General features: G+C 47.3%; 1 protein-coding gene across 1 annotated transcript in view; it reads right to left on the bottom strand.

Moving 5' to 3' along the window:
- The window catches only part of LOC147096637 (leucine-rich repeat and fibronectin type III domain-containing protein 1-like protein), a 152,381-nt gene that overhangs the window by 118,745 nt on the left and 10,841 nt on the right, over nt 1-22,795 (bottom strand). The window lies entirely within an intron of this gene.

Here is a 22,795-nt window from a genome sequence, read left to right as displayed (position 1 = left end):
ACACAATGGAGACGGCACAGCCAGTGACAGATAAAGGCATCTTCTCCCTGCACTTTTTATCTTCACCTCCTGCCAGGCATGCGGCACTACTGCCCCTCAGAGGAGGTGACCCTTAAATAACAAACTGGGAAATCCTTCTCGCACCCACCTCATGCAGGAGCGCTTTGCCAGCCAGCAAACATGAGTCAGGAGTGGCACCATTTCCATCACATGCCCACTTTCTGCCTCCACATTGGGTTTATCCACTTTGCTTTTTGCAGTGGGCACTCCTTCGGGAGAGGATGGATAAAATTGGAGGGAATCCATGGTGGAAATTGACCCCATTCCCTTGTGCACCCGTTGACAATATCAATATTAATAATTCATTAGAAAAAGGTATAGTGCCAGAGGGCTAGCGGATAGCTAACGTAATACCGATATTTAAGAAAGGGGATAGAACATGTCCAGGGAATTATAGACCAGCCAGCTTAACATCGGTGGAGGGAAAATAATGGAATCTCTACTAAAGGAGAAAATAGAAGAACATCTAGAAACCAAAAATATAATGAATAGTCAACATGGATTTCAAAAGGGAAAGTCTTGCTTGACCAACCTTATTGAATTTTTTGAAGAGGTAACAGAGAGAGTAGACAATGGTCATGCAGTAGGTGTAATTTATCTGGATTTTCAAAAGGCCTTCAATAAGGTAGCCCATAATAGAGTGATGAACAAGGTCAGAGAATGCAGAGTCAGGGGACAAGTAGCAGAATGGATTGCTGACTGGCTTCAGGACAGAAAGCAGAGAGTGGGAGTAAAGGGGAGCTATTCCCAGTGGCAGAAGGTGGGTAGTGGTGTTCCACAAGGATCAGTGCTGGGACCAGTACGGCATCGGCAGTGGGTGGAGGCGGAGCAGCACGGCAGAGCGACTACAAGAGGCCCCAGAGGCTCAGGTAGGCCTCAGTGCGGCATCGGCAGCGGGTGGAGGCGGAGCAGCATGGCAGAGCGACTACAAGAGGCCCCAGAGGCTCAGGTAGGCCTCAGTGCGGCATCGGCAGCGGGTGGAGGCAGAGCAGCACGGCAGAGCAACTACAAGAGGCCCCAGAGGCTCAGGTGGGCCTCAGTGCGGCATCGGCAGCGGGTGGAGGCGGAGCAGCACGGCAGAACGACTACAAGAGGCCCCAGAGGCTCAGGTAGGCCTCAGTGCGGCATCGGCAGCGGGTGGAGGCGGATCAGCGCGGCAGAGCGACTACAAGAGGTCCCAGAGGCTCAGGTAGGCCTCAGTGCGGCATCGGCAGCGTGTGGAGGCGGAGCAGCGCGGCAGAGCGACTACAAGAGGCCTCAGAGGCTCAGGTAGGCCTCAGTGCGGCATCGGCAGCGGGTGGAGGCGGAGCGGAGCGGCAGAGCGACTACAAGAGGCCCCAGAGGCTCAGGTAGGCCTCAGTGCGGCATCGGCAGCGGGTGGAGGCGGAGCAGCGCGGCAGAGCGACTACAAGAGGCCCCAGAGGCTCAGGTAGGCCTCACCAATCTCCAATCTCAGGCAAGGAGAGAGGTAAAAAGTATTCAAGGTGTGGCGTCACCACAAAACAGGTAGGTGATTGGTTGGAGTATTTCTCTCATTTTAAAACTTTAAGTCTGTGGTTTATAGTTTTTAAGGTTGCTGTGGTGTACCAAGGCCTTTCTGGTGCAGAGTGACTGTTGGTAAACCATTTAACTGGTGTAACTAGAGGGATTGATTTAATTTAAATCCAATTAATTAAAGGGGATACTAGCATCTAAAATCGGGCAGAGGGTGTCCATAACTAACAATAAAAAATTTAATTAATTAAATAGAATGGAGCAGGTGATGTGTTACTGTTGTGAGATGTGGGAGCCGGTGAACCTCATTGAGGCTCACGGTGATTACGTCTGTGACAAGTGTCTGCTGCTACAGGAACTCCAGCTCCGTGTTGATGAGCTGGAGTCTGAGCTTCAGACACTGCGACACATCAGGGAGGGGGAGAAGTACCTGGACTCTGTGTATCAGGAGGTGGTCACACCTATGAAGTTAAGTAATTCAGATGTAGCCCATGGTCAGGGACAGGACGGTGTGACTACGAGCGAGGCAGTTACGGGGATCCAGGAGGTAGAGCTGGAGGAGCCGCAGCCCTTGCTCTTGTCCAGCAGGTTCAAGGTTCTTACTCCCTGTGGGGACAGGAGCAGGGACTGCAGGGAGGATGAGCAATCTGGCCACAGCACCGTGGAACAGGGGACCATTCAAGAGGGGGGAGTAAATAGAAATGTTGTAGTGGCAGGGGATAGTATTATTAGGGGGATAGATAGAGTTCTCTGCAGCCGAGAGCGAGAGTCCCGAAGGCTGTGTTGCCTACCCGGTGCCAGGGTTAAGGACATCTCCTCTGGGCTGGAAAGAAACTTGCAGTGGGAGGGGGTGGATCCAGTTGTCGTGGTCCATGTTGGTACAAACGACGTAGATAGGACTAGGAAGCCGGTTCTGTTAAAGGAGTATGAGCAGCTAGGGGTCAAATTAAAAAACAGAACCTCAAGGGTAATAACCTCTGGATTATTACCTGAGCCACGAGCGAATTTGGCTAGGACAAATAAAATTAGAGAGTTAAATGCGTGGCTCAAAGACTGGTGTGGGAGAAATGGGTTTTGCTTCCTGGGACACTGGCACCAGTACTGGGGCAGGAGGGAGCTGTTCCGTTGGGACGGGCTTCACTTGGCCAGTGCTGGGACTAGAGTCCTGGCGGATCATATAACTAGGGCTGTAGAGAGGGCTTTAAACTAACTAGTGGGGGGGAGGTTCCTAGAGAGCAAATAATAAAAATGACAACAGAGAAGGTCATAGACTTAGGTAGCAGTGGGGAAATTAAAAACCAGAGCATGTCAGGAAGGGGCAGAAGGTATGGAGTAAAAGGTAAAGTAATAAAAAGGGCAAAAGCAGGAACTAAGTGTCACAAAACATATTTGAAAGTTCTCTATCTGAATGCACGTAGCATTCGTAACAAAATAGACGAGTTAATGGCACAAATAATTACATATGGGTATGATCTTGTGGCCATTACAGAAACATGGCTGCAGGGTGACAATGCCTGGGAATTAAACATACCAGGTTATTTAACGATCAGGAAGGACAGGCAGGAAGGAAGGGGAGGTGGGGTGGCTATGTTAATAAAGGAAGGAATCACTGTAATACAGAGAAATGATATTGGGTCAAAAGATCAGGATAATGAAACAGTTTGGGTGGAGGTAAGGAATAATAAGGGGAAAAAAACACTAGTGGGCGTAGTCTATAGGCCTCCAAACAGTTGCAACTCTGTTGGACGGAGTATCAATCAGGAAATAGTTGAGGCTTGTAATAAGGGAACATCTATAATTATGGGGGATTTTAACTATCATATTAATTGGACAAATCAAATTGGGCAGGGCTGCCTTGAGGATGAGTTCATTGAGTGTATTAGGGATGGGTTTCTTGAGCAGTATGTAACTGAACCGACCAGGGGACAAGCAACCTTAGATCTGGTCCTGTGTAACGAGACAGGATTAATTAAAAATGTCCTAGTAAAGGATCCCCTTGGCATGAGTGACCATAACATGGTTGAATTCCATATTCAATTAGAGGGTGAGAAGGTTGGATCTCAAACAAGCGTGCTAAGCTTGAATAAAGGAGACTATGAAGGTATGAAAGCGGAATTGAGTAGAGTGGATTGGGAAAATAGATTAAAGGGTAAGATGATACATGATCAGTGGTGTACATTTAAGGAGTTATTTTACAACTTCCAAAAAAAATATATTCCACTGAGAAGAAAAGGGTGTAAAAGAAAAGACAGCCATCTGTGCCTAAGTAAAGAAATTAAGGATAGTATTTGACTAAAAACAAGGGCATATAAGGTAGCCAAATCTAGTGGGGGGATAGAGGATTGGGAAAACTTTAAAAGACAGCAAAAAGTAACAAAAAGATTGATTAAGAAAGGGAAGATAGATTATGAAAGTAAATTAGCAAATATATAAAAACAGATAGTAAGAGTTTTTATAGTTATATAAAAAGAAAAAGGGTGGCTAAAGTAAATGTTGGTCCCTTAGAGGATGAGACCGGGAAATTAATGGTGGGAAATATGGAGATGGCAAAAACACTGAATGAATATTTTGTATCAGTCTTTACAGTAGAAGACACTAAGAATATCCCAACACTGGACAAACAGGGGGCTATAGGGGGGGAGGAGCTAAACACGATCAAAATCACTAAGGAAGTGGTACTCGGTAAAATAATAGGACTCAAGTCAGATAAATCACCTGGACCTGATGGCTTACATCCTAGGGTCTTGAGGGAAGTGGCGGTAGGGATTGTGGATGCATTGGTAATAATTTTCCAAAACTCCCTGGAATCAGCAAAGGTCCCAGCAGACTGGAAAACTGCAAATGTAACGCCCTTATTTAAAAAGGGCAGTAGACAGAAGGCTGGAAACTATAGACTGGTTAGCCTAACATCTGTGGTAGGTAAAATATTGGAGTCCATTATTAAGGAGACAGTAACGGTGGCACGGTGGCATAGTGGTTAGCACTGTTGCCTCACAGCGCCAGGGACCCGGGTTCAAATCTGGCCTCGGGCGACTGTCTGTGTGGAGTTTGCACATTCTCCCTGTGTCTGCGTGGGTTTCCTCCGGGTGCTCCGGTTTCCTCCCACAGTCCAAAGATGTGCGGGTTAGGTTGATTTGGCTATGATAAATTGACCCTTAGTGTTAGGGGATTAAATACGTGGGGTTACGGGGATAGGGTGGGATATGTGTCGGTGCAGGCTCGATGGGCCGAAATGGCCTCTATCTGCACTGTGGGGATTCTGTGTTCTGTGATTCTGTGAGTAACAGGACATTTGGATAATCATAATTTAATAGGACAAAGTCAGCATGGTTTTATGAAGGGGAAGTCATGTTTGACAAATTTGCTGGAGTTCTTTGAGGAAGTAACATATAGGGTGGATAAAGGGGAACCAGTGGACGTAGTGTATTTAGACTTCCAAAAGGCATTTGACAAGGTGCCACACCAAAGATTATTGCTTAAGATAAAAAATCACGGGATTGGGGGTAATATTCTGGCATGGATAGAGGGTTGGCCATCTAACAGAAAGCAGAGAGTTGGGATAAATGGTTCATTCTCGGACTGGCAATCAGTAACTAGTGGTGTTCCACAGGAGTCAGTGCTGGGTCCCCAACTCTTTACAATCTATATTAACGATTTGGAGGAGGGGACCGAGTGTAACATATCAAAGTTTGCAGATGATACTAAGATGGGAGGGAAAGTAGTGAGTGAGGAGGACATAAAAATCCTGCAAGGGGACATAGACAGGCTAAGTAAGTGGGCAGAGATTTGGCAGATGGAATACAATACTGGAAAGTGTGAGGTTATGCACTTTGGCAGGAAAAATCGTAGAGCAAGTTATTATCTTAATGGCAAGAAACTGGAAAGTACTGAAGTACAAAGGGATCTGGGGGTCCTGGTGCACGAAACTCAAAAGGTTAGTATGCAGGTGCAGCAAGTGATTAAGAAGGCCAATGGAATGTTGACTTTCATTGCTAGGGGGATAGAATATAAAAATAGGGAGGTATTGCTTCAGTTGTACAAGGTATTGGTGAGACCGCACCTGGAATACTGCATACAGTTTTGGTGTCCATACTTAAGAAAAGACATACTTGCTCTCGAGTCAGTACAAAGAAGGTTCACTCGGTTAATCCTGGGGATGAGGGGATGGACATATGAGGAGAGGTTGAGTAGATTGGGACTCTACTCATTGGAGTTCAGAAGAATGAGAGGCGATCTTATTGAAACATATAAGATTGTGAAGGGGTTGGATCGGGTGGATGCGGGGACGATGTTCCCAATGATGGGTGAAACTAGAACTAGGGGGCATAGTCTTAGAATAAGGGGCTGCTCTTTCAAAACTGAGATGAGGAGGAACTACTTCACTCAGAGGGTGGTAGGTCCATGGAATATGCTGCCCCAAAAAGCTGTAGAAGCTACATCATTACATAAATTTAAAACAGAAATAGACAGTTTCCTAGAAGAAAAGGGAATAAAGGGTTATGGGGAGCGGGCAGGAATTTGGACATGAGTCTAGGTTCGGATCGGTCATGGCCCTGTGGGTAGCGGAGCGGGCCCAGGGGCCGTGTAGCCTGATCCTGCTCCTATTTCGTGTGTCTAATTCTGTTAGATTCAGGAGATGGTTCAGTGATAGTAGATTGGCGGTTAGGATCAGATCAGCCATGATCTTATTGAATGGCGGAGCAGGCTCGAGGGGCCGATTGGCCTACTCCTGCTCCTATTTCTTATGTTCTTATGTTCTTATGTTCATAATTTGGTAGGTAGAATAGGGAGGTCACTTATTACTTGGAGGGTGCGAGTCTAGGTAGGGTAGAGGAACAAAGGGATCTCGGAGTACAAATACACAAATCACTAAAAGTTGCGACACAGGAAGAGCAAGGCCATAAAAAAAGCAAACCAAGCACTAGGGTTTATTTCTCGAGGTATAGAATTGAAAAGTAGGGAAGTTATGCTAAACCTGTATCGAACCCTGGTTAGACCACACTTAGAGTACTGTGTACAGTTCTGGTCACCATATTATAAAAAGGATATAGAGGCACTGGAGAGGGTGCAGAGAAGATTTACAAGGATGATACCAGAAATGCGAGGGTATACATATCAGGAAAGGATGAACAGGCTGGGTCTCTTCTCTCCTGAAAAAGGAAGACTGAGGGGTGACCTAACTAAAATTATGAAAGATTTTGATCGAGTGAATACAGAGAGAGTGTTTCCACTTGTGGGGAAGAGCATAACTAGAGGCCATCAATATAAGATAGTCACCAAGAAATCCAATAGGGAATTCAGGAGAAACTTCTTTACCCAGAGAGTGGTGAGAATGTGGAACACGCTACCACAGGGAGTGGTTGAAGCGAATAGTATAGATGTATTTAAGGAGAGACTAGACAAGCACATGAGGGAGAAGGGAATAGAGGGTTATGCTGATAGATTTAGATGAGGAAAGACGGGAGGAGGTTCGAGTGGAGCATAAACGCCGGCATGGACTGGTTGGGCCGAATGGCCTGTTTCTGCGCTGTATATCCGATGTAATTCCCGCACTCTCGGTAGCTGGGCCTATCAGAGTGTGGGCTGGGGGTGGCACAGAGGATCTATGTGCTGGAGACTCCTGCCTTCAATAAAGTGCAGAGAAAGTGATCCAATTTCATTTAACCTTGGCTGTTGCCACCCAGGTGATGATCCAGAGGAGACCATTATCCCATCGGTCTCTTGCACCTACTTTGTCAGTAAAATCGTTAACTGATGAGCGCCGATTGCACTTAACAGATTGTGAAATGACGTCTTTGCCATTTCAGAACAAAAATACTCCTAATTATGATTAATTAGATCCCTGAGGGTGTACCGTAACTATTGACTTATTAAAGGGATATACAACCAAAATTAGCTGTGGTATTCACAACTAACAATCTTGATCCTTGGAGGAGGAATATTGTCCTCTCACCTAAACACCATTTCAATCTTTTTTGTGGTGGGGTGGATTTAGTGTGAATTGAGGTGAAGGATGGGTGATGGTGCACTTTCCCCACTTTGAGTAGGTCGTGTTAGGATTCAACACCCCCCAGTCAGGTAGAGAAATGGAGTAAAACTCTCACCCACGATCCCAAAAGGAACCTCAGAGCCTCCTCTTCCCCACACCAGTGTGTTACTTCCATTTCCCAAAACCACATCCTCCGGCAGGTGAACTGATTTTATACTTTTGAGCTGTGGGTCCAAGTTTCCTTGGAGGGGAATAACGGGGGTCCTGATGGGGTCAAAGTGGTTCGAAAACAACACCCCTGATGAAATTTTGGAACTGTCAACCGTCTTTGGGTAATTTTAGGAATCTGACACCGGAGTCAGGCTCACAGCACTTCAAGACACCATTATTATAAATGATAAAATGATGCTCCCTCGTCACTGAATCCCCAACCAGAGGAAATATTCTTTCCTATTCACCCAGACAAGCCCTTCATAATTTTAAAAACCTCTATTTAAATCTCATCTGCTCCAGTGGAATTAGTCCCAGTATCTATGCTATGGTTCCCCATCCCTGGCATCGTTCTGAGGAATCGACACTGTCCGCTCTCTACAGCTTTCATTCCCTTTATGTAATGGGGAGCCTAAACCTGTGCTCGATACAGTCACTGCGGCCTTTCACAAATTGAGCATCAGCCCTCTGCTCTTGTATTCTTTGGTCCATTTATAAAACCCGTTGGAATTTTTATGACTTCATTTACCAGCATTCACACATGTGCAGAATGATGTATTTTTAACCTAGGTCTCTCTCTGCTCTTTCACACCAATCACCACCTTTCAATTGAGTTTATTCTTTGTTTTGCCTCCCAAAATTGCGTTACCTTACTCCATTATGTAGTAAAGTACAATTATGGCCCATTTGTTAGTTTTACTAGCTTGTCTGGTTTCTCCTGAAGTCCTCACTGTTTGACAAACACCCTACTTTGGTGTTGTCAGCAAAATTCAATATTGTGCACAAGTCCAAACCAGCTCCATACTGAGAGGAAAAGCGAGCCTGGCACTGTCCCCCGGGGTACATCGCTCCCAACACTTCTCCAATTTGAGCAATGCACATTAACCCTACCCATTTGCTTCTGCCCATCAACCCACTTCTAAAAATCCACATGCACGACATCTACTGCACTAACTTTATCTAATCACTTCTTCAAAAATATCTATTACATTTGTCAAACATAGCTTGACTTTAACAACTCCCTTGATTATCAATTGCATCTCGAAATGGTCATGAAGTTGATCTTAAATTATGGATTCTAAGAGTTTGCCCATGGTGGATGTTAAGCCAGTGCCCTAACAGGTAGGGTGATCCTTGCTGGGTAAACACTAATATGTTTTGTACGGGTTAGATGCCAGCAGTGCCCCTCCGCCCACTAGGGGTCACTAAGCTCTGCCCACCTGCACTGAAGCCCTCTAGACTAAGTAAGTAACACGTTCTTCTCCCCATACAATCCTCAGGTAGCGAATCACCTCCAGCCACCATTCTCCTTCCTGACCACGCAGAGTTAAGCTGCGCTAGAGTCCTGAGTGCTAGACTCACTCAGGTACTTCACTTAAGTGGCCAATATTCATGCCTGAGGCCCTGAGCCCAGTCAGTAGGCTATTCCACATTGGGGGCATCACAGAATAACCCAATCCTGACATCCAGTCAGGAGCACTCTCTACTAGGGATAGGGGTCATTGTAATCAGATCAGGAACCCTGCCTTACTTTTCTTTTAATCCTCCCCCTTAGTGCAAGGATACTAAAGCTGTAACCACCAATACAGTGAAGATCTGCTAACCTGGGGCCTGGTTTAATTCTGCACTGAGAGAATTTACAAACTAAGACAAATTGGAATATCTCAGTCTTGACTTACCTACTATCACTAGAGCATAAATCACATCCCTTACCAAGTTAAGTAAGGTCAACCCCATATGGTTGGTGCAACAAGCACTGCGACACGGAGCACTCAACCCTGAGGCAACCATTAGAATAAAATCGTTCACATGAATGATGATTGAAAATCTCTGTCCTTTCATAACTAATATCTTGAGCACAAAATTGGGACCAAAAAAGATTTAGAATGGTTAAAGGCGATTCTGAATAGAGCAATATTTTCCCTTGTTTATTTAACAAATGCTTCCAATGTACCCTGGAGCACACGGCAGTCCTACCAAGACCCTGATCGCATTATAAACCCCCAAACATAACTCATTATCCTGAAAAGCAGTTCAGGAATGATCTTACCTGTCACTTCAAATCACAAAGAAATAATCTATTCTAAAATTAACATTCTTTTAACGCTGATTTGAAAACCGTTTTTCTTGTTTTCTGTCCCCCTCGCTCTTCCCTTTTCCCCAAGCTACTTCAGAGACTCCCATTCATTTTGTGGTGAGTTCCAGTACGAATCCAGACTCTGTTCTGCTTCAGAGCTCATCGCACACTCGCAGTGCAATATTGCTCAGGTGAGAGGTGGCTGGCGACAGTTTGGCTCGCCTTAAAAGGATCAAGAAACCATTGCCTTTGGCTTTGGAGAGATTGTGGAAGAGAAAGAAGCCATTTGGACAACTGATCCCACTCCTTTCAATGGAGTAACTGTGATTGAGTGAGCGAGTGAATGGGTGAAAGTGTGTGTGTTTGCGCACAGCAGGTGAATCCTTGACCAAGCTTTGTTGCACGACATCCACAGATAACCTGCGGAAACTTAATGGCTGGACTCATGGATGAAGAATTGCCAATTGTGCCCAAGGTACCAGAGGGCAGTAACCCTGTGTGAATCTTCAGGAGAGGAGAAAGTCGAGGGTGGAGGAGTGAGTGGGTGGGCGGTAGGAATCCATAAAGAATATTAAAGTTTATAAAAAGGAAAAAGATTCATTGCATCATCAAAATGTCACTGTGGTGTTTGCACGTCACAGAACAGAAAGATGAGACATGTCTCCCTCCCCGGTGACTCAGCGCGGCGTGACTGATTGTTCAGGACACATCAAGCTGAGATATTAATCAGTATCCCATAAAATAGAAACAAAGTGTTACATGGAAAGCATATTTCCAGATGGAGGAACTAAAATGAATAAAGGATTAAATTGCTGCAGTAATGGAGTGATGTGTAGAAAATAATACAACAATAACAACTATTTAAATAGCACCTTTAACGTAGTAAAATGCCCCAAGGTGCTTCACAGGAGTATTTTAAGACAAGAAATTGACACCAAGCCACATAAGATATTAGGACAGGTGACCAAAAGCTTGGTCAAAGAGGTAGGTTTTAAGGAGCGTCTTAAAGGAGGAAAGAGAGGTAGCGAGGCGGAGAGGTTTAGGCAGGGAATTCCAGAGCTTAGGGCCCAGGCAACAGAAGGCACGGCCACCAATGGTGGAGCGATTATAATCAGGAATGCTCAAGAGCACAGAGATCTCGGGGGTTTGTGGGGCTGGAGGAGATTACAGAGATAGGGAGGGGCGAGGCCATGGAGGGATTTGAAAACAAGGATGAGAATTTTGAAATCGAGGCACTGCTTAACCAGGAGCCAATGTAGGTCAGTGAGCACAGGGGTGATGGGCGAATGGGACTTGGTGCGAGTTAGGACACGGGCAGCAGAGTTTTGGATGACCTCACGTTTACGTAGGGTGGAATGTGGGAGGCCAGCCAGGAGTGCGTTGGAATAGTCAAGTCTAGAGGTAACAAAGGCATGGATGAGGGTTTCAGCAGCGGATGAGTTGAGGCAAGGGCGGAGATGGGCGATGTTACGGAGGTGGAAGTAGGCGGTCTTTGTTACGCCGCGGATATGTGATCAGAAGCTCATTTCAGGGTCAAATATGACACCAAGGTTGCGAACAGTCTGGTTCAGCCTCAGACAGATGTTAGGGAGAGGGATGGAGTCAGTGGCTCGGGAACGGAGGTTGTGGTGGGGACCGAAAACAATGGCTTCGGTCTTCCCAATTGGAGAAAATTTCTGCTCGTCCAGAACTGTATGTCGGACAAGCAGTGTGTCAATTTAGAGACCGTGGAGGGGTCGAGAGAAGTGGTGGTGAGGTAGAGCTGGGTGTCGTCAGCGTACATGTGTAAACTGATGCTGTGTTTTCGGATGATGTCGCCGAGGGGCAACACGTAGATGAGAAATAGGAGGGGCCAAGGATAGATCCTTGGGGGACACCAGAGGTAACGATGCGGGAGCGGGAAGAGAAGTCGTTGCAGGTGATTCTCTGGCTACAATTAGATAGATAAGAATGGAACCAGGCGAGTGCAGTCCCACCCAGCTGGACGATAGTGAAGAGGATTTGGAGATGGATGGAGTGGTCAACCATTTCAAAGGCTGCAGACAGATCGAGAAGGATGAGAAGGGATAGATTACCTTTGTCACAGTCACACATTGATGAGAGCCATTTCAGTACTGTGGCGAGGGCGGAAACCTGATTGGAGGGATTCAAACATGGAGTTCCGGGAAAGATGGGCACGGATTTGGGAGTTGACAACATGTTCAAAGACTTGAGAGGAAAGGAAGGCTGGAGATGGGGGCGGTAGTTTGCAAGGACGGAGGGGTCAAGGGTTGGTTTTTTGAGGAGGGGGAGATGACGGCAGATTTGAGGGAGAGGGGGACAGTACCTGAGGATAACGAACCATTAACAATGTCAGCTAAAATGGGAGCCAGAAAAGGAAGTTGGGTGGTCAGCAGTTTCGTGGGAATAGGGTTGAGGGAGCAGGAGGTGGGTCTCATGGACAAGATGAGCGTGGAGCGGTCATGAGGGGAGATCGGAGAGAAACTGGAGAAAGATGTGAGTTCAGGGCTAGGGCAGGGGGGAACCTTAGAGGAAGTTTGGCCCAGTGGGCTAGGGGAAGGAAGGGAAGTGGCAGAGGCAGCTGAATGGATGTTCTCAATCTTAGAGGCAAAGAAGTCCATGAGCTCCTCGCACTTGTTGGAGGTGAATGCGGAGGACACAGGGTAGAGGGGTTTAAGAAGATGGTTAGCAGTAGAAAATAATAGCCGGGGGGTTATCTTTACATTCCAGAATGAACCTGGAATAGTGAGCAGTTTTGGCAGACAAGAGTAGGACCTGATAATGCTTTATGTGGTCCAGCCAGATCTGGCGGTGAATGGCTAAACCAGTTGTCTGCCATATCCGTTTAAGTCTGTGTCCCTTGGATTTGAGGGAGGGAAGGTGTGGGCCGTACCAGGGGGAATGGCTGGGGTGAGAGAGATTAATGGTTTTAATAGGGACTAGGGCATCAAAGGTAGTGGCGAGGGGGTGGTTGAGCAGATCGGTAGCTGCAGAAATGTCATGGTGAATGGAGGGCCAGAGGCTGGACAGTAATAATTAAAGATACCTTCTTCTTCTTCTTAGGCTGTGACGTAAGAAAACTACTAGGCACTTGGTCTAAGCATCAAACAAAGCTTTAATCAACTGTTTTACAACATAGAGGTCTAGTTGTGTCCTTCACTAGTTCCTGTTAAGAATTTCCTGCGCAAGCTGGGCCCGTGCCCGAGTATTTATACTCTCCCTGGACAGTGCCACCCGTAGGCCGCTCAGTATTATTTCATAAGTCTCTCTTTCATGAATGATTGATTCATGTCAGGCAGTCCCTTGGAACTGAGGATGATTTGCTTCCACATTAAAAAAAGTTCTCAGGTGACTGATGAATCCAATGCGGGACCTACAGTCACTGTCACAGGTGGGGCAGACGGTGGCTGAAGGGGTGGGTGGGTGGGGTGTTGGGTTGACGTGCGCTCCTTGTGCTTGGCTTCTGCTTGCTCCTGGCGAAGAGACTGGAGGTGTTCAGCGCCTTCCCGGATGCTTCTCCTCCACTTTGTGCGGTCTTGGGCCAGGGATTCCCAGGTGTCGGTGGGGATGTTGCACTTTTTCAAGGAGGCTTTGACAGTGTCCTTGAAGCATTTCCTCTGCCCATCTGGGGCTCTCTTGCCGTGCCGGAGCTCCGAGTAGAGCGCTTGTTTTGGGAGTCTCATATCGGGCATGCGGATGATGTGACCCGTCCATCGGAGCTGATCGAGCGTGGTCAAAGCTTCGATGCTGGGGATGTTGGCCTGAGCGAGAACACTAACATTAGTGCGCCTATCCTGCCAATGGATTTGCAGGATCTTGCAGAGGCAGCATTGGTGGTACCTCTCCAGTGCTTTGAGGTGCCTGATGTACATGGTCAATGTCTCTGAGGCATACAGCAGGGCAGGTATCACTACTGCTCTGTAGACCATGAGCTTGGTGGCGGGTTTGAGGTCCTGGTCTTCAAACACTCTCTTCCTCAGGCGACCGAAGGCTGCACTGGCACACTGAAGGCGGTGTTGGACTTCATCATCGACATCTGCCCTTGTTGACAGTAGGCTCCAGAGGCTCATTCACACCTGTAATTTTCTCCCCTCCCCTCTTGTGAAGGTGTTGAATCTCATTGTTGTACAGTCCCACTGGCACCAGCCTCCAGCACCTTGCCCAAATGGCCATTCATTGTGTCAGCCTAGAGAGCGAGTGCCAGCAGTTTATTGCACCGTGGGGGCGGCAGCCCAACTGAGTATGAATATAGAAACATAGAAACATAGAAACATCAAAGATAGAAGCAGGAGTAGGCCATTCGGCCCCTTGAGCCTGCTCCACCATTCAATGCGATCATTGCTGATCATCCAAATTCAGTACCCTGTCCCTGCTTTCTCCCCATATCCCTTGATCCCTTTAGCATTAAGAAATATATCCAACGCCTTCTTGAATATATTTAATGAATTGGCCTCTACTGCCTTCTGTGGTAGAGAATTCCACAGGTTCACCACTCTCTGGGTGAAGAAATTCCTCCTAATTTCTGTCCTAAATGGCTTACCCCTTATCCTTAGACTGTGACCCCTGGTTCTGGACTCCCCGACCATCGGGAACATCCTTCCTGCATCTAGTCTGTCCAGTCCTGTCAGAATTTTATAAGTTTCAATGAGATCCCCTCTCATTCTTCTAAGCTCCTGCGAGTATAAGCCCAATCGATCCAATCTCTCCTCATACATCATTCCTGCCATCCCAGGTGTCAGCCTGGTGAATCTTCGCTGAACTCCTTCCGTGGCAAGAACATCCTTCCTCAGATAAGGTGACCAAAACTGCACACAATACTCAAGGTGTGGTCGCACCAAGGCCCTGTACAACTGCAGCAAGACATCCTTGTTCCTGTACTCAAACCCTCTCGCTACGAAGGCCAACATACCATTTGCCTTCTTAACCGCCTGCTGAGCCTGCATGCTTACCTTCAGCGACTGGTGCACAAGGACACCCAGGTCTCGTTGCACTTCCCCTTCTCCCAATCTATTGCCATTCAGATAATAATCTGCCTTCCTGTGTTTGACACCAAAGTGGATAACTTCACATTTATCAACACATGAACACGTCATCAATCAACATCCACACACTTTCCAGCAGGGTTCATGGGAAACTGATCAGGAAGAAGAAGGCCAATTGTTTTTTTATCCCTAAACCAAGGATCCCATTACCGGCCAAGCTCTGTTACTGCAACACAAACTATGGAGTGAACCGAAGAAGTTTGAGATGGGTTTGAGTCACATGCTGCATTTTCCCCAGAGGAAAGTGACGTAAGAAAAGTACTGAGCCCTTGGTTTGTGTATAAAACAAGGCTTTAATCAACTGTTTCACAACCAGGAGATTCTAGTTACATCACTAGTTCCTGGTTACAAAACCGTCCTGAGCAAGCTGGGCCCACGCCCGAGTATTTATAATTTCCTTGGACAGCGCCACCAGCTGGCCGCCCAGTGTTATCTCATGAGTCATTTCTACATGAAGGGTAAGATTCTTGACAGAAAGCAGACATTTAAACATCTTCAAAAGGCAGAAATATTGCTGTGGTCATGACATATTTTGGATACTTTGCGAAGCCAACAGAGTTAGTGTGAAATAACTTAGGCTGCATTAAACCTCCTCACAAGACACTGGTGCTGATGCTATGAAATCTGCATCATTAGGAATTAGCAGGTCTGGGCTTATTTAGGGACTATGGGGGAAGTAGACCAAAGCTGAGGATTTGGGTTGGATGAGCCTACTCTCGACCAATGGCCAAAGAAGTAGAATGGAAACAGAGGTCAAACCTCAAGGGAACAGAATTATTGGGCCTCCCCTTTCAAAAATTCTCCCCTAACCCTAATCCTTCAGGTTTTGAGGTGATCTGTGCACGCTGCCCCAGCCCAATCTATTCAAATAGGATGAATGGAAAGAGTCAGAGGAAAAACAAACCAAAAATCACGAGAACAAAAAATGGAAACATTTCTCTGTAAAGCAATGAGGCAGCAGCGTAACCTCAGAGGGGGAAGTGATTTCAACTGATGTGCCACAGTGAAAAGGTGACGTGAAGAAATCAGACAATGGCTGTCTCATCACATTACTGACACTATCACAGAATCAAATTCATTCATTTCATAATAAAGCCCATTCCATCTTCTGGCAAAGCGAATCACCCAGCGAGAGGAAATCTCGTTTCAATCTAAACTACTTTACATTCCAAACAAATTGGATAACTGCTATACTTTTCTAAAATAGACTAAAGCATAGGTATTTGTGAAGAAATGGGCACATACAAGAGACTGCATTATTCAAACAACCTGCTCCACTCCCTGATTGACAATCTCACGACCTTGTCAATTTTAAATAATGCTGTTAAAGTATACAAGTGAGATTTACCCATCTCTTCTAGAAGTTCAGACACTAAGGGCTGGATTTTGTCAATGGGGGCACGTTGGCGGCGGGACTGCTGGTTTTCGGGTTTCAGTCCCGTCCCCAATGACGTCTGGCCAACCCACGCTATTTTCCCTTGATTGACCTTGTTAAGCCAGCCCTGCGGGCTTAGCTGGCCAATTAAGAGAAAGTCGGTGACAAGCATATGACGTTACATCTATCGAGAATTTTTTGACAGATGAATTGTCGGCATTTGACAGCTTCAAGAAGATGTCAAACACTGACAATCTCTGTTCTAAGGTGAGCCCTTGCACAGAAGGCTCACCAAAACCTCTCTCAGCAGAAAGCAGATGGCTGCTGCATCTGAGAATGCTGCAGCCATTCTGTCATCTCTGCTGGATTCCCAAGGGTTGAAGCCTGCAGGAAGAAGCAAAGGTAAGGGAACTTTTTCCAACACTTTACACTCACCTCTCATACTTACCTCTCCACACTTGCATCCATCACTCACCTCTACAGCGGACTTTTCAATCCCTCTCACCCCCCGCAGATCCACTGCTCACCTCGCTGACCCTGGCGAGGTTCTCAGCCATTGGAAAGCCCGCATTTGCAGGCGGAAAATGGGGAAAAGCCTCAAAACTGCCTATTAACTACCTGTTAACAGGCAGTTAATTGGCTCTAATCCCCTTCCCACCTCGAGGAGACGGGTCCCTGCGCTAGTCGGGGACCCACCTCCCGGGAAGATGGCATGGAGGCGGGTTGGGAGCGGGGCCGGTACCCGCTCCCGGTTTCTGCCATTTTCCCGGCAGTCCCGCTTCCATATCCGCCTCTCCAGGGCTGGGAAAATTCCCCCCTAAGGTTCATGGGGGGGTGGGGGGAGTCCATCGGGAGGGGGGTGAGCGGAGGCCAGCAGTGGCCCACAAGTTTAATGTGGAGCCGGGGAGAACCCTCCTGCCCTTCCCAGCTTCTCCATAAGGCAAGTAAAACAACTAGAAACATACCTTGCTGGAGGTAGCCCCCGGCGGTCCCTCTAAGGTCAGCTGGTTCGGCTACTGCACGGTGCGAGCTGTGGTCAGTCGCTAACGCATTTGGTAATAGGGTCTCAAGCAGGCACGGCCCCTGGACGCCTATACAGGAGCCGTTACCAATATGGCGGGCGGCGCACTTCTGCCGCAGAACTTGTGCGCCAACGCTTCCCGCCATATTGGCTGCTAAGGACCCCCGTTTTAGGCCTGTAAAAGGGCCGTGGCGGCAACGAATTTGTCATCTGCTGACTCTTGCTGGGGCAAGTTCCACAGGTGGTAACCGTGTTAGATGAGTGAGTTTGAGGAAAGATTTTTCCGAGTGGCAGGCAGTGACTAGTGGGGTACCGCAGGGATCGGTCCTTGGACCCCAGCTATTCACAATATATATTAATGATCTAGATAAGGGAACTAGATGTAATATCTCCAAGTTTGCAGATGACACAAAGCTGGGTGGGCGTGTGTGCTGCGAGGAGGATACCGAGAAACTCCAGAATGATTTGGACAGGTTGGGTGATTGGGCAGAAGCGTGGCAGATGCAATATAACGTGGATAAATGCGAGGTTATCCACTTTGGTGTCAAAAACAGAAAGGCAGACTATTATCTGAATGGCAATAGATTGGGAGAAGGGGAAGTGCAACGAGACCTGGGCGTCCTTGTGCACCAGTCACTGAAGGTAAGCATGCAGGTGCAGCAGGCGGTGAAGAAGGCAAATGGTATGTTGGCCTTCATAGCGAAAGGGTTTGAGTACAGGAGCAAGGATGTCCTGCTGCAGTTGTACAGGGCCTTGGTGAGACCACACCTGGAGTACTGTGTGCAGTTTTGGTCGCCTTATCTGAGGAAGTATGTTCTTGCCATGGAAGGAGTTCAGTGAAGATTCACAAGGCTGATCCCTGGGATGGCAGGAATGACGTACAAGGAGAGATTGGGTCGATTGGGCTTATACTTGCTGGAGTTTAGAAGAATGAGAGGGGATCTCATCGAAACTTATAAAATTCTGACAGGTCTGGACAGACTAGATACAGGAAGGATGTTCCTGATGGTCAGAGAGTCCAGAACCAGGGGTCATAGTCTAAGGATAAGGGGTAAGCCATTTAGGACAGAGATGAGGAAGAATTTCTTCACCCAGAGAGTGATGAACCTGTGGAATTCTCTACCACAGAAGGCGGTTGAGGCCAAGTCTTTAAATATATTCAAGAAGGAGTTAGATATATTTCTTAGAGCTAAAGGTATCAAGGGATATGGGGAGAAGGCAGGTACGGGGTACTGAGTTTGGATGATCAGCCATGATCTCATTGAATGGCGGAGCAGGCTCGAGGGGCCGAATGGCCTACTCCTGCTCCTATCTTCTATGTTTCTATGTTTCTTAAAGGGTGCATCTGAGAAGTGAGCTCATTGAAGTATGTGAGATAATAAGTCAAACAAGCAAAACGTAAATATTGGCTGGTTTCAGGAAGTTCTTCACACAAAGGATCAACACTCGAATTGTCTCCAGGCAGAGCAGGAAAGCTAAATTCTGATAGTATTTAAGTAACAATTGACTGTCACAGAGGGGAACTTTAGATCTTTCTGCATGGACGAAGCGATGAGATACAGATCAGCCATGATCCCATTGAATGGCAGACCAGGGTCGAGGGGCTGAATGGCCTCCTCCTGTTCCTAATTAAGATGGACCAAACACCATTGCAACCTTGCAAAAGTGGGCTGAAGGGCCTTCTTCATTCAAACCTAACATGTGACCATGCAACACCCACTCCACCCCTCCCCTCCCCAATCTCGGATAATGGGGAAGGAGGGGAATGTAAAACATAATTAATACAAAAATGCCTCAGTGTGTTTATTTATATTTTCAAAGGAAGTAATCCCATTTATGGTGGTACAGTAGAACAGGATGTGGTCGAAGGCAAGATCAGGTGGTAACCAATTAACCTTAGGAGGCAAGTATTTACGTGGCCTCCATATTGAGAACTACAGATGGTCTTTGAGGTGGAAGAGGTATGTTGTCTGAAAGCTCGTGGGCCTGAACAGTATGACAAAAGAAAATCTGCGGTTATTGAGTCTATTCTGCCTCTTACAGCAAGCTCACTCAAAATGCCTGCAGAATGGCCAGTGGGGCAAATTGGAAAAGGCCACACTGGGGAAAACCTTTCTTTGGCCCCAGATGCATTGCTGGGGAATGATAGAAGAAGCTTTATTCTGCATCGAACCATGTTGTTCTGGACCTGGAATTGCTTGCTATGCACACTGGGTGCCTGAAATGGGTAAGTGTTGCATTCCTAGCAATAACATCCTTCACCTTGACGAGCACAAAAACTAAGGGCTGCCCTGGTGCCACAGCCCTGCCGCCTGTACAATGGTGAGTGGTAGCCTGGGCCTTTAAGGATTTTCTATCGCCGCAACCTAAATTCTTGATGACGGTGCAGCTTTAAGCTCGCGTTGATACAGAAGATGCTTTTAAGTTGCAGAAGTCTATTGCTCATTATACTGACAGTGAGAGTAGAATCCTCCAATGTATTTTGTCATATTCCACAGCTATATCCTTGACCTGTTTAGAAGCTTTGAAGATTCGTGCTCTGCAAATGCTTAGAAGCAGAATTTTAAATGGGCATGGATTGAAAGAGATGCTTCAGCCTGTTGCAAAACATGGAAGCAAAGCAAAGGGTATTGTACGTGGTTAATGGAGAGAGCATGTTGTCCACATCAAGGGGTATATTTAATCGAACACAGAAATCCCTTTCTACTCCCTAAAAGAAGTGTATTCATCTGATCAGCAATCAGGAAAGCAGTACCACCAGCTGGTCATCCATGTAATTGGATATCTGCAATGCCTCCAATACAGAATGGCTTATGGAGACCAATCTCTGAGCAATCGCACTCACTCTCTCTGCCCCACACACTGTTCCACATTCTCTGTTTCTCTCTCGCTTTTCTCCCCTGGTCTCCATCCACATCTCACTACCTCTAGCCTCCTATGCTAATTAATTTAGAACAGTCTCAAGCTGCGACAGACGGTCTGGGACCTGCTCACTCCCATGTCTGACTGTGGAAAGCCACCTATCACTGGGAGCGGAAAAAAGAGCCAATTTAGTGTCAATTTGTGCTGAATCTTAAATCATGCAGCACAGAAAGAGGCCATTCGGCCCATTGAGTGTGCTGGCTCTTTGAAAGCGCTATCCAATTAGTCCCACTCTCCAGCTCTTTCCCCAGAGCCCTGCAAATTATGTTCACTTTATGCCAATGGATATAAAGGCAAGTATTGATCCACTTCCCTTTTGACGGTTATTATTGAATCTGCTTCTATCACCCTTTCCAGATCATAACTCACTGTGTAAAAAAAAAATTCTCCTCATCTCCCCTGGAATATTTTGTCAATTATCTTAAATCTGGGTCCTCTGGTTGCCAGCCCTCCTGCCACTAGAAACTATTTCTCCTTATTTACTCTATCAAAACCCCTCATAATTTTCAACGCCTCTATTAAATCCCAGCTTCTCCAGTCTCTCCATATAACTGAATTCCCTCATCCCTGGTACCATTCTAGTAAATCTCCTCTGCACCCTCTCCAAGGCCTTGACATCCTTCCTAAAGTGCGGTGCCCAGAATTGGACACAATACTCCAGCTGAGTGGGGAGGTTTGTGCTGTGGGTTTGAATCTTCCAGGAAACTAATTGAGAAAACACACAAATATATTTCACCTGGCAGCTGAGAGAGGACAAGTGGTTCCTTGTTGCTTCTGGTTGCATTTAGCGCCAAATAGCCACAATTTTAATGTGCTTCCAAGATCAGCAAGAGCCAAGGGACCATCGGCGGAAGGGAACTGTATACAGTCCAGGAGTCAACTATAACTGACAAGGCAGTGAATGAATGAATGAATGAAGTGTGCATCAGAATAGCGAGAGGCAAAAAACAGAAACAGGCGCGGAGAAAACAGAAAACATCCGTGAAAGTCAAACCATTCTTAAATGAGTTCATATTATTTATTTATTGTAAAGGAAATGCGTGCTGGGCAGCTGCGTGTCTGCTAGTGATGTCAGGTGAAACACACCAGGAGGGGGCAAATTCCACTTAAAGGGGCAGTGGTCCTCTGTCAAAGGGATGGTGTTTATTAACAAGCAACAGTTTGGTGGTAGTCAGTTTTCAGCAAGTAACATCCAGGCCTTCCTGCTCTAAAACTTCCACTCCCACCCCATCATGTCGCACCAACCCTTCTTTCCGTTGTTCTCCAGGGTCAGTGGGAGCTGGAGTTAGCCATAGTCTCCTAATCACATGTGGGTGGACAACAGGAGCAGGCTGGGCTGAAATGACCACCCCACAGGCTCGACACTTGCAGTCGAGAATAACACAAGTGAGTGATGGCTCTTTGGGCGCAGTGCTGGCGGCTGCCATGAGTCACTGGAACCGTATCCCAGCTTGGGATCCTGCTCCAAAGATTCAAAGCTCTCCTCCGTTTTATGTTGGAAGATGGTGCATGTTACAAAAATAATGAATCTGAAATCTTTTGAAATGATTTGTGGAGAGCCTCGTGAGATTAAGGCCCCTCTGCTGATGTCACCTCCTAATTCAGACAATTCGCCATTACTCCACACATCCAGCCAGCGACAGGGATTATTCCTGGGACCAGGAGACTCCACATTGACTCCCAGTCCACCTTCCTTTCAATCAATAGTCACTCCAGACTCCACCTCATTAATGTCACCAGACCACTCGGGAAGCTAAACTGGGCGGCCCAATCCGTGAGGGACAAATTTGACCTTTTTTTATAAAATAAAGGCCTAGAAATTCAGTGCCCTTAGCACCGATTTTGCGGCGCTAGAGGGCCTAGCGCTGCAATTGGCGCCGGTTCCTAAATTGCCTGGCGCCCTTCCGTGGCGGTAGACCGGTAGCGCTGCGCCGGCACCGATGACATCATCGGTGTGCGCAGCGTCCCGGTTGCCGTGGTAACCCGGCCCCAAGCCGAAATTCAGTTGCGGCCGCCTCGCCAGTGGCAGCCGCAACTAAGACTCCGGCAAACGAGTGTTGCCGGAGTCTGCGCCGGTGTTTTAAGGAGGCGCGGCGGCCGGCCGCTTTCCCGCCGGCTGCCTGCCCGCAGCTCCCTCCCCGGACTTCTCCCCCCCCCCCCCCCGGAACAGATGCAAGCCCGGCACTTGTCCGAGGTGCCGGGCTCATTTTTGATGAGATTTGCGCGGGCCGCGGCCGGGTGCAGGCAGCTCCTCCTTAACGGAAGGAGGAGGCCTGCACTTCCCGAGCCTGCCGCACCGCAGCGGGCGCCGCAGCGCCGGAATAGCGCCGCAATGCGGCGCGTTGCGCCAGTTTTCAGGCGGTAAAACCCTTCAGTAGCGCCGGCAGCCGTTTGGGCGCGGCGCTACTGAATTTTTGGCGCGCGCAAAGGGCTTTAGCGCCAGCGCGAACTTCCGGCGCTAAAGCCCTGGCGCAGCGCAAACTCAATTTCTAGGCCAAAAGATTTAGAAATGTTTTCTATTTTATTTATATTATTCAGAAAATACCCGCACCCATTTTGTGAGGTTGTTTGGTATTTAGACAGGAGTCCAACGACACACTTAAGT

Source organism: Somniosus microcephalus, chromosome 34 (assembly GCF_052327205.1).
Source record: "Somniosus microcephalus isolate GS21.2 chromosome 34, FLI_Smic_1.0, whole genome shotgun sequence".
Classification (NCBI taxonomy): domain Eukaryota; kingdom Metazoa; phylum Chordata; class Chondrichthyes; order Squaliformes; family Somniosidae; genus Somniosus; species Somniosus microcephalus.
The sequence above is the reverse complement of the archived record's forward strand: the minus strand, read 5'-3'. Positions and strand labels throughout refer to the sequence as shown.